Source organism: Prionailurus viverrinus, unplaced genomic scaffold (assembly GCF_022837055.1).
Source record: "Prionailurus viverrinus isolate Anna unplaced genomic scaffold, UM_Priviv_1.0 scaffold_90, whole genome shotgun sequence".
Classification (NCBI taxonomy): domain Eukaryota; kingdom Metazoa; phylum Chordata; class Mammalia; order Carnivora; family Felidae; genus Prionailurus; species Prionailurus viverrinus.
This window is the reverse complement of record NW_025927652.1, coordinates 175,191-187,751: the sequence shown is the minus strand read 5'-3', so window position 1 is coordinate 187,751 and position 12,561 is coordinate 175,191. Positions and strand designations below refer to the sequence as shown.

The following is a 12,561-nucleotide window of genomic DNA, read 5'->3' as shown; positions in this document are numbered from 1 at the left end:
CGGGCTCGGGCTGGTGATGTTCTCTGGGGGCGCTGGGGCCTCCGGGGTGGCTTTGCACCAGGTGGGGCGGACGGGAATGAAAGGCGGGGGGGTTGGGGGGGCTGGCTGCGCTCGCCCTGGGACTGGGGAGGAGGCGCTGAGAACCCGGCGGGGTGTGGGGGGGGGGGCCCAGAAGGAAAGGCCGGCCGGATGCCCCACGCTCGCTTCCACCCTCTTCCCAGTGAGCGGCCCGACGTGGTGCGGTGCGGTGCGATGCGGTGCGGTGCGGTGCGGGATGGAAGCGGAGGCGGGCGTGGGGCCAAGCCAGGAGCAGCGTGCAAGAGTCCCGGGATCGGTGAAGGCCGGGGCTTGCGCCACAGCGCCTTGCCAGGGTCCTCTTGCGCCGCCTCCGCCACCCGCCCGGGGCCCGCGGCGGAGGGCGGCGGCAGCCAGGCAGGCAGGCAGGCAGGTAGGCAGGCAGGCGCGTGCATGGGTGAAGCGCGGCACCCGCTGGGCTTGGGACGCGTGGAGCAGGCTCTTGAGGCGCCCAGCGGCAGCCGCCGGCGTCTACGGCCATACCACCCTGAACGCGCCCGATCTCGTCTGATCTCGGAAGCTAAGCAGGGTCGGGCCTGGTTAGTACTTGGATGGGAGACCGCCTGGGAATACCGGGTGCTGTAGGCTTTTGCCTTTTGCCTTTTGCCTCTGGCCTCCTTGACCTCTCCTTTGGCGCCCGCCGCCCCTCCCCCCTCCCTCCGTGTGTCCCTCTCTCCCCGGGGAGCGCGTCTCCTGGGGCCAAACACACCCCGCCCACTGCTCCCTCAGCTCCTCCCGGGCCGGCAAAGCGGCCTGGCCTGGCCTAGCCTAGCCTGGCCCCGCCCCCCGAGCCCCGCCCCGCCCCCCGAGCCTGCACACCGCACACCCCACGGCACTTCACAAGGGGACCGCTCGCCGCTCCCCGCTCCCCACTGCCCGCACCAGGCTAAATCCCACTGCACCGGCTGGAAGCCACGCCCCAGCTTTGCACCTTTCCTGACACTGCACCCGCACGCACGGAGGGGTGGGGGGGTGCGGTGAGGGCGGGACCGGGGGCTGGCGCCTGGGGACTGGAGGGTGGGGGCTGGCTGGGTGGATACAAGAACCCAGGAGCGGGCGGGGAGGGCGGGGCAGCGAGACCCCACACTCGGACTCCGCCACGGGCCTGGGCTCCCTGGGTCCCGGACCTCTTCCCTCCCTCGAGCCCTCATCCCCAGGGCCCCCGGCGTTTGGCGAGGCCCAGCTAGGGCAGCGGGCTCGGGCTGGTGATGTTCTCTGGGGGCGCTGGGGCCTCCGGGGTGGCTTTGCACCAGGTGGGGCGGACGGGAATGAAAGGCGGGGGGGTTGGGGGGGCTGGCTGCGCTCGCCCTGGGACTGGGGAGGAGGCGCTGAGAACCCGGCGGGGTGTGGGGGGGGGGGGGCCCAGAAGGAAAGGCCGGCCGGATGCCCCACGCTCGCTTCCACCCTCTTCCCAGTGAGCGGCCCGACGTGGTGCGGTGCGGTGCGATGCGGTGCGGTGCGGTGCGGGATGGAAGCGGAGGCGGGCGTGGGGCCAAGCCGGGAGCAGCGTGCAAGAGTCCCGGGATCGGTGAAGGCCGGGGCTTGCGCCACAGCGCCTTGCCAGGGTCCTCTTGCGCCGCCTCCGCCACCCGCCCGGGGCCCGCGGCGGAGGGCGGCGGCAGCCAGGCAGGCAGGCAGGCAGGCAGGTAGGCAGGCAGGCGCGTGCATGGGTGAAGCGCGGCACCCGCTGGGCTTGGGACGCGTGGAGCAGGCTCTTGAGGCGCCCAGCGGCAGCCGCCGGCGTCTACGGCCATACCACCCTGAACGCGCCCGATCTCGTCTGATCTCGGAAGCTAAGCAGGGTCGGGCCTGGTTAGTACTTGGATGGGAGACCGCCTGGGAATACCGGGTGCTGTAGGCTTTTGCCTTTTGCCTTTTGCCTCTGGCCTCCTTGACCTCTCCTTTGGCGCCCGCCGCCCCTCCCCCCTCCCTCCGTGTGTCCCTCTCTCCCCGGGGAGCGCGTCTCCTGGGGCCAAACACACCCCGCCCACTGCTCCCTCAGCTCCTCCCGGGCCGGCAAAGCGGCCTGGCCTGGCCTGGCCTGGCCTGGCCTAGCCTAGCCTGGCCCCGCCCCGCTTCGCCCCGCCCCGCCCCGCCCCGCCCCGCCCCCCGAGCCCGCACACCGCACACCCCACGGCACTTCACAAGGGGTCCGCTCGCCGCTCCCCGCTCCCCACTGCCCGCACCAGGCTAAATCCCACTGCACCGGCTGGAAGCCACGCCCCAGCTTTGCACCTTTCCTGACACTGCACCCGCACGCACGGAGGGGTGGGGGGGTGCGGTGAGGGCGGGACCGGGGGCTGGCGCCTGGGGACTGGAGGGTGGGGGCTGGCTGGGTGGATACAAGAACCCAGGAGCGGGCGGGGAGGGCGGGGCAGCGAGACCCCACACTCGGACTCCGCCACGGGCCTGGGCTCCCTGGGTCCCGGACCTCTTCCCTCCCTCGAGCCCTCATCCCCAGGGCCCCCGGCGTTTGGCGAGGCCCAGCTAGGGCAGCGGGCTCGGGCTGGTGATGTTCTCTGGGGGCGCTGGGGCCTCCGGGGTGGCTTTGCACCAGGTGGGGCGGACGGGAATGAAAGGCGGGGGGGTTGGGGGGGCTGGCTGCGCTCGCCCTGGGACTGGGGAGGAGGCGCTGAGAACCCGGCGGGGTGTGGGGGGGGGGGGGGCCCAGAAGGAAAGGCCGGCCGGATGCCCCACGCTCGCTTCCACCCTCTTCCCAGTGAGCGGCCCGACGTGGTGCGGTGCGGTGCGATGCGGTGCGGTGCGGTGCGGGATGGAAGCGGAGGCGGGCGTGGGGCCAAGCCGGGAGCAGCGTGCAAGAGTCCCGGGATCGGTGAAGGCCGGGGCTTGCGCCACAGCGCCTTGCCAGGGTCCTCTTGCGCCGCCTCCGCCACCCGCCCGGGGCCCGCGGCGGAGGGCGGCGGCAGCCAGGCAGGCAGGCAGGCAGGCGCGTGCATGGGTGAAGCGCGGCACCCGCTGGGCTTGGGACGCGTGGAGCAGGCTCTTGAGGCGCCCAGCGGCAGCCGCCGGCGTCTACGGCCATACCACCCTGAACGCGCCCGATCTCGTCTGATCTCGGAAGCTAAGCAGGGTCGGGCCTGGTTAGTACTTGGATGGGAGACCGCCTGGGAATACCGGGTGCTGTAGGCTTTTGTCTTTTGCCTTTTGCCTCTGGCCTCCTTGACCTCTCCTTTGGCGCCCGCCGCCCCTCCCCCCTCCCTCCGTGTGTCCCTCTCTCCCCGGGGAGCGCGTCTCCTGGGGCCAAACACACCCCGCCCACTGCTCCCTCAGCTCCTCCCGGGCCGGCAAAGCGGCCTGGCCTGGCCTGGCCTGGCCTGGCCTAGCCTAGCCTGGCCCCGCCCCGCTTCGCCCCGCCCCGCCCCGCCCCGCCCCGCCCCCCGAGCCCGCACACCGCACACCCCACGGCACTTCACAAGGGGACCGCTCGCCGCTCCCCGCTCCCCACTGCCCGCACCAGGCTAAATCCCACTGCACCGGCTGGAAGCCACGCCCCAGCTTTGCACCTTTCCTGACACTGCACCCGCACGCACGGAGGGGTGGGGGGGTGCGGTGAGGGCGGGACCGGGGGCTGGCGCCTGGGGACTGGAGGGTGGGGGCTGGCTGGGTGGATACAAGAACCCAGGAGCGGGCGGGGAGGGCGGGGCAGCGAGACCCCACACTCGGACTCCGCCACGGGCCTGGGCTCCCTGGGTCCCGGACCTCTTCCCTCCCTCGAGCCCTCATCCCCAGGGCCCCCGGCGTTTGGCGAGGCCCAGCTAGGGCAGCGGGCTCGGGCTGGTGATGTTCTCTGGGGGCGCTGGGGCCTCCGGGGTGGCTTTGCACCAGGTGGGGCGGACGGGAATGAAAGGCGGGGGGGTTGGGGGGGCTGGCTGCGCTCGCCCTGGGACTGGGGAGGAGGCGCTGAGAACCCGGCGGGGTGTGGGGGGGGGGGGCCCAGAAGGAAAGGCCGGCCGGATGCCCCACGCTCGCTTCCACCCTCTTCCCAGTGAGCGGCCCGACGTGGTGCGGTGCGGTGCGATGCGGTGCGGTGCGGTGCGGGATGGAAGCGGAGGCGGGCGTGGGGCCAAGCCGGGAGCAGCGTGCAAGAGTCCCGGGATCGGTGAAGGCCGGGGCTTGCGCCACAGCGCCTTGCCAGGGTCCTCTTGCGCCGCCTCCGCCACCCGCCCGGGGCCCGCGGCGGAGGGCGGCGGCAGCCAGGCAGGCAGGCAGGCAGGTAGGCAGGCAGGCGCGTGCATGGGTGAAGCGCGGCACCCGCTGGGCTTGGGACGCGTGGAGCAGGCTCTTGAGGCGCCCAGCGGCAGCCGCCGGCGTCTACGGCCATACCACCCTGAACGCGCCCGATCTCGTCTGATCTCGGAAGCTAAGCAGGGTCGGGTCTGGTTAGTACTTGGATGGGAGACCGCCTGTGAATACCGGGTGCTGTAGGCTTTTGCCTTTTGCCTTTTGCCTCTGGCCTACTTGACCTCTCCTTTGGCGCCCGCCGCCCCTCCCCCCTCCCTCCGTGTGTCCCTCTCTCCCCGGGGAGCGCGTCTCCTGGGGCCAAACACACCCCGCCCACTGCTCCCTCAGCTCCTCCCGGGCCGGCAAAGCGGCCTGGCCTGGCCTAGCCTAGCCTGGCCCCGCCCCCCGAGCCCCGCCCCGCCCCCCGAGCCCGCACACCGCACACCCCACGGCACTTCACAAGGGGACCGCTCGCCGCTCCCCGCTCCCCACTGCCCGCACCAGGCTAAATCCCACTGCACCGGCTGGAAGCCACGCCCCAGCTTTGCACCTTTCCTGACACTGCACCCGCACGCACGGAGGGGTGGGGGGGTGCGGTGAGGGCGGGACCGGGGGCTGGCGCCTGGGGACTGGAGGGTGGGGGCTGGCTGGGTGGATACAAGAACCCAGGAGCGGGCGGGGAGGGCGGGGCAGCGAGACCCCACACTCGGACTCCGCCACGGGCCTGGGCTCCCTGGGTCCCGGACCTCTTCCCTCCCTCGAGCCCTCATCCCCAGGGCCCCAGGCGTTTGGCGAGGCCCAGCTAGGGCAGCGGGCTCGGGCTGGTGATGTTCTCTGGGGGCGCTGGGGCCTCCGGGGTGGCTTTGCACCAGGTGGGGCGGACGGGAATGAAAGGCGGGGGGGTTGGGGGGGCTGGCTGCGCTCGCCCTGGGACTGGGGAGGAGTCGCTGAGAACCCGGCGGGGTGTGGGGGGGGGGGGCCCAGAAGGAAAGGCCGGCCGGATGCCCCACGCTCGCTTCCACCCTCTTCCCAGTGAGCGGCCCGACGTGGTGCGGTGCGGTGCGATGCGGTGCGGTGCGGTGCGGGATGGAAGCGGAGGCGGGCGTGGGGCCAAGCCAGGAGCAGCGTGCAAGAGTCCCGGGATCGGTGAAGGCCGGGGCTTGCGCCACAGCGCCTTGCCAGGGTCCTCTTGCGCCGCCTCCGCCACCCGCCCGGGGCCCGCGGCGGAGGGCGGCGGCAGCCAGGCAGGCAGGCAGGCAGGTAGGCAGGCAGGCGCGTGCATGGGTGAAGCGCGGCACCCGCTGGGCTTGGGACGCGTGGAGCAGGCTCTTGAGGCGCCCAGCGGCAGCCGCCGGCGTCTACGGCCATACCACCCTGAACGCGCCCGATCTCGTCTGATCTCGGAAGCTAAGCAGGGTCGGGCCTGGTTAGTACTTGGATGGGAGACCGCCTGGGAATACCGGGTGTTGTAGGCTTTTGCCTTTTGCCTTTTGCCTCTGGCCTCCTTGACCTCTCCTTTGGCGCCCGCCGCCCCTCCCCCCTCCCTCCGTGTGTCCCTCTCTCCCCGGGGAGCGCGTCTCCTGGGGCCAAACACACCCCGCCCACTGCTCCCTCAGCTCCTCCCGGGCCGGCAAAGCGGCCTGGCCTGGCCTAGCCTAGCCTGGCCCCGCCCCCCGAGCCCCGCCCCGCCCCCCGAGCCCGCACACCGCACACCCCACGGCACTTCACAAGGGGACCGCTCGCCGCTCCCCGCTCCCCACTGCCCGCACCAGGCTAAATCCCACTGCACCGGCTGGAAGCCACGCCCCAGCTTTGCACCTTTCCTGACACTGCACCCGCACGCACGGAGGGGTGGGGGGGTGCGGTGAGGGCGGGACCGGGGGCTGGCGCCTGGGGACTGGAGGGTGGGGGCTGGCTGGGTGGATACAAGAACCCAGGAGCGGGCGGGGAGGGCGGGGCAGCGAGACCCCACACTCGGACTCCGCCACGGGCCTGGGCTCCCTGGGTCCCGGACCTCTTCCCTCCCTCGAGCCCTCATCCCCAGGGCCCCCGGCGTTTGGCGAGGCCCAGCTAGGGCAGCGGGCTCGGGCTGGTGATGTTCTCTGGGGGCGCTGGGGCCTCCGGGGTGGCTTTGCACCAGGTGGGGCGGACGGGAATGAAAGGCGGGGGGGTTGGGGGGGCTGGCTGCGCTCGCCCTGGGACTGGGGAGGAGTCGCTGAGAACCCGGCGGGGTGTGGGGGGGGGGGGCCCAGAAGGAAAGGCCGGCCGGATGCCCCACGCTCGCTTCCACCCTCTTCCCAGTGAGCGGCCCGACGTGGTGCGGTGCGGTGCGATGCGGTGCGGTGCGGTGCGGGATGGAAGCGGAGGCGGGCGTGGGGCCAAGCCGGGAGCAGCGTGCAAGAGTCCCGGGATCGGTGAAGGCCGGGGCTTGCGCCACAGCGCCTTGCCAGGGTCCTCTTGCGCCGCCTCCGCCACCCGCCCGGGGCCCGCGGCGGAGGGCGGCGGCAGCCAGGCAGGCAGGCAGGCAGGTAGGCAGGCAGGCGCGTGCATGGGTGAAGCGCGGCACCCGCTGGGCTTGGGACGCGTGGAGCAGGCTCTTGAGGCGCCCAGCGGCAGCCGCCGGCGTCTACGGCCATACCACCCTGAACGCGCCCGATCTCGTCTGATCTCGGAAGCTAAGCAGGGTCGGGTCTGGTTAGTACTTGGATGGGAGACCGCCTGGGAATACCGGGTGCTGTAGGCTTTTGCCTTTTGCCTTTTGCCTCTGGCCTCCTTGACCTCTCCTTTGGCGCCCGCCGCCCCTCCCCCCTCCCTCCGTGTGTCCCTCTCTCCCCGGGGAGCGCGTCTCCTGGGGCCAAACACACCCCGCCCACTGCTCCCTCAGCTCCTCCCGGGCCGGCAAAGCGGCCTGGCCTGGCCTAGCCTAGCCTGGCCCCGCCCCCCGAGCCCCGCCCCGCCCCCCGAGCCCGCACACCGCACACCCCACGGCACTTCACAAGGGGACCGCTCGCCGCTCCCCGCTCCCCACTGCCCGCACCAGGCTAAATCCCACTGCACCGGCTGGAAGCCACGCCCCAGCTTTGCACCTTTCCTGACACTGCACCCGCACGCACGGAGGGGTGGGGGGGTGCGGTGAGGGCGGGACCGGGGGCTGGCGCCTGGGGACTGGAGGGTGGGGGCTGGCTGGGTGGATACAAGAACCCAGGAGCGGGCGGGGAGGGCGGGGCAGCGAGACCCCACACTCGGACTCCGCCACGGGCCTGGGCTCCCTGGGTCCCGGACCTCTTCCCTCCCTCGAGCCCTCATCCCCAGGGCCCCCGGCGTTTGGCGAGGCCCAGCTAGGGCAGCGGGCTCGGGCTGGTGATGTTCTCTGGGGGCGCTGGGGCCTCCGGGGTGGCTTTGCACCAGGTGGGGCGGACGGGAATGAAAGGCGGGGGGGTTGGGGGGGCTGGCTGCGCTCGCCCTGGGACTGGGGAGGAGGCGCTGAGAACCCGGCGGGGTGTGGGGGGGGGGGGGCCCAGAAGGAAAGGCCGGCCGGATGCCCCACGCTCGCTTCCACCCTCTTCCCAGTGAGCGGCCCGACGTGGTGCGGTGCGGTGCGATGCGGTGCGGTGCGGTGCGGGATGGAAGCGGAGGCGGGCGTGGGGCCAAGCCGGGAGCAGCGTGCAAGAGTCCCGGGATCGGTGAAGGCCGGGGCTTGCGCCACAGCGCCTTGCCAGGGTCCTCTTGCGCCGCCTCCGCCACCCGCCCGGGGCCCGCGGCGGAGGGCGGCGGCAGCCAGGCAGGCAGGCAGGCAGGTAGGCAGGCAGGCGCGTGCATGGGTGAAGCGCGGCACCCGCTGGGCTTGGGACGCGTGGAGCAGGCTCTTGAGGCGCCCAGCGGCAGCCGCCGGCGTCTACGGCCATACCACCCTGAACGCGCCCGATCTCGTCTGATCTCGGAAGCTAAGCAGGGTCGGGCCTGGTTAGTACTTGGATGGGAGACCGCCTGGGAATACCGGGTGTTGTAGGCTTTTGCCTTTTGCCTTTTGCCTCTGGCCTCCTTGACCTCTCCTTTGGCGCCCGCCGCCCCTCCCCCCTCCCTCCGTGTGTCCCTCTCTCCCCGGGGAGCGCGTCTCCTGGGGCCAAACACACCCCGCCCACTGCTCCCTCAGCTCCTCCCGGGCCGGCAAAGCGGCCTGGCCTGGCCTAGCCTAGCCTGGCCCCGCCCCCCGAGCCCCGCCCCGCCCCCCGAGCCCGCACACCGCACACCCCACGGCACTTCACAAGGGGACCGCTCGCCGCTCCCCGCTCCCCACTGCCCGCACCAGGCTAAATCCCACTGCACCGGCTGGAAGCCACGCCCCAGCTTTGCACCTTTCCTGACACTGCACCCGCACGCACGGAGGGGTGGGGGGGTGCGGTGAGGGCGGGACCGGGGGCTGGCGCCTGGGGACTGGAGGGTGGGGGCTGGCTGGGTGGATACAAGAACCCAGGAGCGGGCGGGGAGGGCGGGGCAGCGAGACCCCACACTCGGACTCCGCCACGGGCCTGGGCTCCCTGGGTCCCGGACCTCTTCCCTCCCTCGAGCCCTCATCCCCAGGGCCCCCGGCGTTTGGCGAGGCCCAGCTAGGGCAGCGGGCTCGGGCTGGTGATGTTCTCTGGGGGCGCTGGGGCCTCCGGGGTGGCTTTGCACCAGGTGGGGCGGACGGGAATGAAAGGCGGGGGGGTTGGGGGGGCTGGCTGCGCTCGCCCTGGGACTGGGGAGGAGGCGCTGAGAACCCGGCGGGGTGTGGGGGGGGGGGGGGGCCCAGAAGGAAAGGCCGGCCGGATGCCCCACGCTCGCTTCCACCCTCTTCCCAGTGAGCGGCCCGACGTGGTGCGGTGCGGTGCGATGCGGTGCGGTGCGGTGCGGGATGGAAGCGGAGGCGGGCGTGGGGCCAAGCCGGGAGCAGCGTGCAAGAGTCCCGGGATCGGTGAAGGCCGGGGCTTGCGCCACAGCGCCTTGCCAGGGTCCTCTTGCGCCGCCTCCGCCACCCGCCCGGGGCCCGCGGCGGAGGGCGGCGGCAGCCAGGCAGGCAGGCAGGCAGGTAGGCAGGCAGGCGCGTGCATGGGTGAAGCGCGGCACCCGCTGGGCTTGGGACGCGTGGAGCAGGCTCTTGAGGCGCCCAGCGGCAGCCGCCGGCGTCTACGGCCATACCACCCTGAACGCGCCCGATCTCGTCTGATCTCGGAAGCTAAGCAGGGTCGGGTCTGGTTAGTACTTGGATGGGAGACCGCCTGTGAATACCGGGTGCTGTAGGCTTTTGCCTTTTGCCTTTTGCCTCTGGCCTACTTGACCTCTCCTTTGGCGCCCGCCGCCCCTCCCCCCTCCCTCCGTGTGTCCCTCTCTCCCCGGGGAGCGCGTCTCCTGGGGCCAAACACACCCCGCCCACTGCTCCCTCAGCTCCTCCCGGGCCGGCAAAGCGGCCTGGCCTGGCCTAGCCTAGCCTGGCCCCGCCCCCCGAGCCCCGCCCCGCCCCCCGAGCCCGCACACCGCACACCCCACGGCACTTCACAAGGGGACCGCTCGCCGCTCCCCGCTCCCCACTGCCCGCACCAGGCTAAATCCCACTGCACCGGCTGGAAGCCACGCCCCAGCTTTGCACCTTTCCTGACACTGCACCCGCACGCACGGAGGGGTGGGGGGGTGCGGTGAGGGCGGGACCGGGGGCTGGCGCCTGGGGACTGGAGGGTGGGGGCTGGCTGGGTGGATACAAGAACCCAGGAGCGGGCGGGGAGGGCGGGGCAGCGAGACCCCACACTCGGACTCCGCCACGGGCCTGGGCTCCCTGGGTCCCGGACCTCTTCCCTCCCTCGAGCCCTCATCCCCAGGGCCCCCGGCGTTTGGCGAGGCCCAGCTAGGGCAGCGGGCTCGGGCTGGTGATGTTCTCTGGGGGCGCTGGGGCCTCCGGGGTGGCTTTGCACCAGGTGGGGCGGACGGGAATGAAAGGCGGGGGGGTTGGGGGGGCTGGCTGCGCTCGCCCTGGGACTGGGGAGGAGGCGCTGAGAACCCGGCGGGGTGTGGGGGGGGGGGGGGCCCAGAAGGAAAGGCCGGCCGGATGCCCCACGCTCGCTTCCACCCTCTTCCCAGTGAGCGGCCCGACGTGGTGCGGTGCGGTGCGATGCGGTGCGGTGCGGTGCGGGATGGAAGCGGAGGCGGGCGTGGGGCCAAGCCGGGAGCAGCGTGCAAGAGTCCCGGGATCGGTGAAGGCCGGGGCTTGCGCCACAGCGCCTTGCCAGGGTCCTCTTGCGCCGCCTCCGCCACCCGCCCGGGGCCCGCGGCGGAGGGCGGCGGCAGCCAGGCAGGCAGGCAGGCAGGTAGGCAGGCAGGCGCGTGCATGGGTGAAGCGCGGCACCCGCTGGGCTTGGGACGCGTGGAGCAGGCTCTTGAGGCGCCCAGCGGCAGCCGCCGGCGTCTACGGCCATACCACCCTGAACGCGCCCGATCTCGTCTGATCTCGGAAGCTAAGCAGGGTCGGGCCTGGTTAGTACTTGGATGGGAGACCGCCTGGGAATACCGGGTGTTGTAGGCTTTTGCCTTTTGCCTTTTGCCTCTGGCCTACTTGACCTCTCCTTTGGCGCCCGCCGCCCCTCCCCCCTCCCTCCGTGTGTCCCTCTCTCCCCGGGGAGCGCGTCTCCTGGGGCCAAACACACCCCGCCCACTGCTCCCTCAGCTCCTCCCGGGCCGGCAAAGCGGCCTGGCCTGGCCTAGCCTAGCCTGGCCCCGCCCCCCGAGCCCCGCCCCGCCCCCCGAGCCCGCACACCGCACACCCCACGGCACTTCACAAGGGGACCGCTCGCCGCTCCCCGCTCCCCACTGCCCGCACCAGGCTAAATCCCACTGCACCGGCTGGAAGCCACGCCCCAGCTTTGCACCTTTCCTGACACTGCACCCGCACGCACGGAGGGGTGGGGGGGTGCGGTGAGGGCGGGACCGGGGGCTGGCGCCTGGGGACTGGAGGGTGGGGGCTGGCTGGGTGGATACAAGAACCCAGGAGCGGGCGGGGAGGGCGGGGCAGCGAGACCCCACACTCGGACTCCGCCACGGGCCTGGGCTCCCTGGGTCCCGGACCTCTTCCCTCCCTCGAGCCCTCATCCCCAGGGCCCCCGGCGTTTGGCGAGGCCCAGCTAGGGCAGCGGGCTCGGGCTGGTGATGTTCTCTGGGGGCGCTGGGGCCTCCGGGGTGGCTTTGCACCAGGTGGGGCGGACGGGAATGAAAGGCGGGGGGGTTGGGGGGGCTGGCTGCGCTCGCCCTGGGACTGGGGAGGAGGCGCTGAGAACCCGGCGGGGTGTGGGGGGGGGGGGGGCCCAGAAGGAAAGGCCGGCCGGATGCCCCACGCTCGCTTCCACCCTCTTCCCAGTGAGCGGCCCGACGTGGTGCGGTGCGGTGCGATGCGGTGCGGTGCGGTGCGGGATGGAAGCGGAGGCGGGCGTGGGGCCAAGCCGGGAGCAGCGTGCAAGAGTCCCGGGATCGGTGAAGGCCGGGGCTTGCGCCACAGCGCCTTGCCAGGGTCCTCTTGCGCCGCCTCCGCCACCCGCCCGGGGCCCGCGGCGGAGGGCGGCGGCAGCCAGGCAGGCAGGCAGGCAGGTAGGCAGGCAGGCGCGTGCATGGGTGAAGCGCGGCACCCGCTGGGCTTGGGACGCGTGGAGCAGGCTCTTGAGGCGCCCAGCGGCAGCGGCCGGCGTCTACGGCCATACCACCCTGAACGCGCCCGATCTCGTCTGATCTCGGAAGCTAAGCAGGGTCGGGTCTGGTTAGTACTTGGATGGGAGACCGCCTGTGAATACCGGGTGCTGTAGGCTTTTGCCTTTTGCCTTTTGCCTCTGGCCTACTTGACCTCTCCTTTGGCGCCCGCCGCCCCTCCCCCCTCCCTCCGTGTGTCCCTCTCTCCCCGGGGAGCGCGTCTCCTGGGGCCAAACACACCCCGCCCACTGCTCCCTCAGCTCCTCCCGGGCCGGCAAAGCGGCCTGGCCTGGCCTAGCCTAGCCTGGCCCCGCCCCCCGAGCCCCGCCCCGCCCCCCGAGCCCGCACACCGCACACCCCACGGCACTTCACAAGGGGACCGCTCGCCGCTCCCCGCTCCCCACTGCCCGCACCAGGCTAAATCCCACTGCACCGGCTGGAAGCCACGCCCCAGCTTTGCACCTTTCCTGACACTGCACCCGCACGCACGGAGGGGTGGGGGGGTGCGGTGAGGGCGGGACCGGGGGCTGGCGCCTGGGG

The 12,561-nt window shown here is 72.9% G+C and overlaps 10 non-coding genes across 10 annotated transcripts; all 10 read left to right on the top strand.

Annotated features, from left to right (window-relative positions):
* Window positions 1-544: 544 nt before the first annotated feature.
* LOC125159971 (5S ribosomal RNA) lies at window positions 545-663 on the top strand. The gene has a single exon (XR_007150032.1). It is a non-coding gene; the product is annotated as a 5S ribosomal RNA (ribosomal RNA).
* Window positions 664-1,817: 1,154 nt separating this feature from the next.
* On the top strand, window positions 1,818-1,936 carry LOC125159970 (5S ribosomal RNA). Its single transcript, XR_007150031.1, has one exon. It is a non-coding gene; the product is annotated as a 5S ribosomal RNA (ribosomal RNA).
* A 1,170-nt stretch (window positions 1,937-3,106) lies between these two features.
* Window positions 3,107-3,225, top strand: LOC125159969 (5S ribosomal RNA). Its single transcript, XR_007150030.1, has one exon. It is a non-coding gene; the product is annotated as a 5S ribosomal RNA (ribosomal RNA).
* Window positions 3,226-4,405: 1,180 nt separating this feature from the next.
* On the top strand, window positions 4,406-4,524 carry LOC125160021 (5S ribosomal RNA). Its single transcript, XR_007150080.1, has one exon. It is a non-coding gene; the product is annotated as a 5S ribosomal RNA (ribosomal RNA).
* Window positions 4,525-5,673: 1,149 nt separating this feature from the next.
* Window positions 5,674-5,792, top strand: LOC125159991 (5S ribosomal RNA). The gene has a single exon (XR_007150051.1). It is a non-coding gene; the product is annotated as a 5S ribosomal RNA (ribosomal RNA).
* A 1,149-nt stretch (window positions 5,793-6,941) lies between these two features.
* Window positions 6,942-7,060, top strand: LOC125159997 (5S ribosomal RNA). The gene has a single exon (XR_007150057.1). It is a non-coding gene; the product is annotated as a 5S ribosomal RNA (ribosomal RNA).
* Window positions 7,061-8,210: 1,150 nt separating this feature from the next.
* LOC125159990 (5S ribosomal RNA) lies at window positions 8,211-8,329 on the top strand. Its single transcript, XR_007150050.1, has one exon. It is a non-coding gene; the product is annotated as a 5S ribosomal RNA (ribosomal RNA).
* Window positions 8,330-9,481: 1,152 nt separating this feature from the next.
* Window positions 9,482-9,600, top strand: LOC125160020 (5S ribosomal RNA). Its single transcript, XR_007150079.1, has one exon. It is a non-coding gene; the product is annotated as a 5S ribosomal RNA (ribosomal RNA).
* Window positions 9,601-10,751: 1,151 nt separating this feature from the next.
* On the top strand, window positions 10,752-10,870 carry LOC125159989 (5S ribosomal RNA). Its single transcript, XR_007150049.1, has one exon. It is a non-coding gene; the product is annotated as a 5S ribosomal RNA (ribosomal RNA).
* A 1,151-nt stretch (window positions 10,871-12,021) lies between these two features.
* Window positions 12,022-12,140, top strand: LOC125160018 (5S ribosomal RNA). Its single transcript, XR_007150077.1, has one exon. It is a non-coding gene; the product is annotated as a 5S ribosomal RNA (ribosomal RNA).
* The last annotated feature ends 421 nt before the right edge of the window (window positions 12,141-12,561 follow it).